General features: G+C 47.2%; 1 pseudogene; it reads left to right on the top strand.

Annotated features, from left to right (window-relative positions):
- The first annotated feature begins 448 nt into the window (after window positions 1-448).
- On the top strand, window positions 449-2,067 carry LOC134480270 (CB1 cannabinoid receptor-interacting protein 1-like; annotated as a pseudogene).
- Window positions 2,068-2,493: the final 426 nt, after the last annotated feature.

Genomic DNA, 2,493 nt, shown 5'->3' on the forward strand with positions numbered 1-2,493 from the left:
CATGCCAAGATCCAGATGAGAAACTTGTGTCTTCCAGCCTCAAGATCTGGATCACAGGTGAGCCCTCCAATTCTGGATTGTAGTTCATTCCAGATCTGTCAGGTTGACAACCAGGAATAGCCACTGCACTAAGTATGTGTCCCTCTCAGTGGATGAGGTGGCTTGTGATGACAGCACTAATGGCCACATCTGTTTGCCTTCTCCCTCCTATGTAGGTGAGGCTGTCCCTCTTCACCCCTCAGCCACCCATGCAGTTAGGCACCTTGAATCACCATCTCTGGCCAGGTGAATATGCGTAGTGTAGGTGTCTCTGTTTGTGGCTGTATGTTATTCTGCTTTGGGGTGGGTGAGTTTGTAGTCCTGATGCTGAAGAGGTGGAATCTCAGAGGCCTCGCTGTAGTCCTCAGAGATGTGTGTCCTCAGAGGCCCCAGATATGGGGCCAGCACAATGGTTTCACAGGTAAAGGTTCATGGTGCCAAGCCTGATGACCTGAGGTCAGTCCCCATTGTGGGAAGAGAGAGTCAACCCCCCAAAGACACACACACACACACACACACACACACACACACACGGAGAGAGACAATAGATAAATACATAAAGAAACATAATAAAAAAAGAATACACATGATGGGGTGGAAAATAAACCTTCACCCTGGGAAGTCAGTCATATTTGCTGTTTGAAACATCTGCCTTTGATTTCCTTTTGGATGCTCATTATAAAAATGTTAAGAGTCACGGCAGGAAATAGGCATGCTTATTGTTTTGATTAAGGTGCTGGCATTACGGGCATGTGCATATATGCAAATGCATCAAAGTGTAGCCATTAAACACATACACTTTTGGAGGAGCCTAAACATCAGTCCTGCTGAAGGGGATTGTGGTGGACAGGCAGCACTTCAGCCAGAACGGCGCACTCAAACTGCTCGCCGGCTCCTCCTACAAGGTGGAGGTGAAGATGGGGCCCACTGCACTGCAGGTTCAGAGCATTTCCATTGGTGGTGTGCTTGTCCCGCCGGAGCTGAGGTGTAAAGAATCTGGTGGGGAAAGAGTTGTCTACACCGGCGTGTATGATTCTGAAGGTGTAGCCTTCAGAATCGTGTAGAAAAAGGTCTACGATTCTGAAGGTGTAGCCCCAACCAAAAGTGGAGAGCGACCACCTGTTGTTGTAAAAATAATAAAAATAAAATGCTGTCTTTTAACCTGCTCCAGGTCCAGAACTGTAGTGCCCCAAGATACCTGCTAGATATCTTGGCAGAAACACATCCCAACTCCACAGCGGCCCAGTCTCTCTAGCTGCCACACACTCTCCCAAAGTCAAATCGCCACTTGAAAGAACACACAGGGTTGGGGATTCAGCTCAGTGGTAGAGCGCTTGCCTAGCAAGCACAAGGCCCTGGGTTCGGTCCCCAGCTCCGAAAAGAGAGAGAGAGAGAGAGAGAGAGAGAGAGAGAGAGAGAGAGAGAGAGAGAGAGGAGAGAACACACAACACAATAACCTCAGATCCAATTGATAAGATATAATTGCCTACCTAAACATACAAAGCCTTATAAACGTCCATCCCTTAAGAACATTCATAACAACCTGTAAACACACAGAATGGAATCTTAATGTCAGCTGCCATGTTCTCTCTGCCGCAACTTCTTTCTGTTCCTCCTGTCTCTTCCTCTTCCGTTCCCATCTCCTCCTCTTCCTTCAAACTTTTCTCCCGCCCATCCTTCCTTCTCGTCCAATGACAGGCCTCATTCTATCTTGTACCTGCCTCACCTATGACATCATCCCACAATCACCCATCCAGATTACCATGCAGTCCGTTCACAGACACTGGGACCTTCGAAACAGTGTGCCAAGTCAAGTTCTACAACTACCAAAAGCGAGACCACTGCCAGTGGGGAGCCCATTCTCCATCACTGAGTATGAATGCAAGCTCAGTGAGACTTGGAGCCTCATGTGGGTGAGTAAGGAGTCCTTCCTTTGAAAATGACTCCTTCTGATGTGCTAGACACTCTCTGGAAATCGATGTTTAGGCAAACCAGCACAAGCCTTACCAAGGTGCACCACACCATGGCTGTTTCCCAACGACCTCCTACTGTACCCAGTTACTGTGAAAGTGTGATTCCCTTCTGATGCATTACCTGTGACATCACGTGTGATGTCCTATACCAGAAAGTTCCACAGAAGGACCAGGGATGTTCCAGGACAAGCAATTTCTCCCTTTTGTGTTCATTGTCAGATTAAGATAACCAAGTGCTGGCGTCCCCCATGTGTGCTTTGTAACGTGTAGCATGCAATGTTTGTGAGCATCCAAGGCGGCTATGTGAAAAAGTAGCAACGTGAACAGCAGTAAGTGGGACCCAAATGCTCTGCTTCCTATTAACAACCCAGCCTTTTCAGAGGAGGATAATGAGGAAACAAAAAGATGAGTGTATAAATAAGAGTTTATAATGTATCAATAGTCTTTCAAGTAGCAAGGCACTTTGCTGTGATCTAGTAGA

This window comes from Rattus norvegicus, chromosome 9, assembly GCF_036323735.1.
Source record: "Rattus norvegicus strain BN/NHsdMcwi chromosome 9, GRCr8, whole genome shotgun sequence".
Lineage (NCBI taxonomy): Eukaryota > Metazoa > Chordata > Mammalia > Rodentia > Muridae > Rattus > Rattus norvegicus.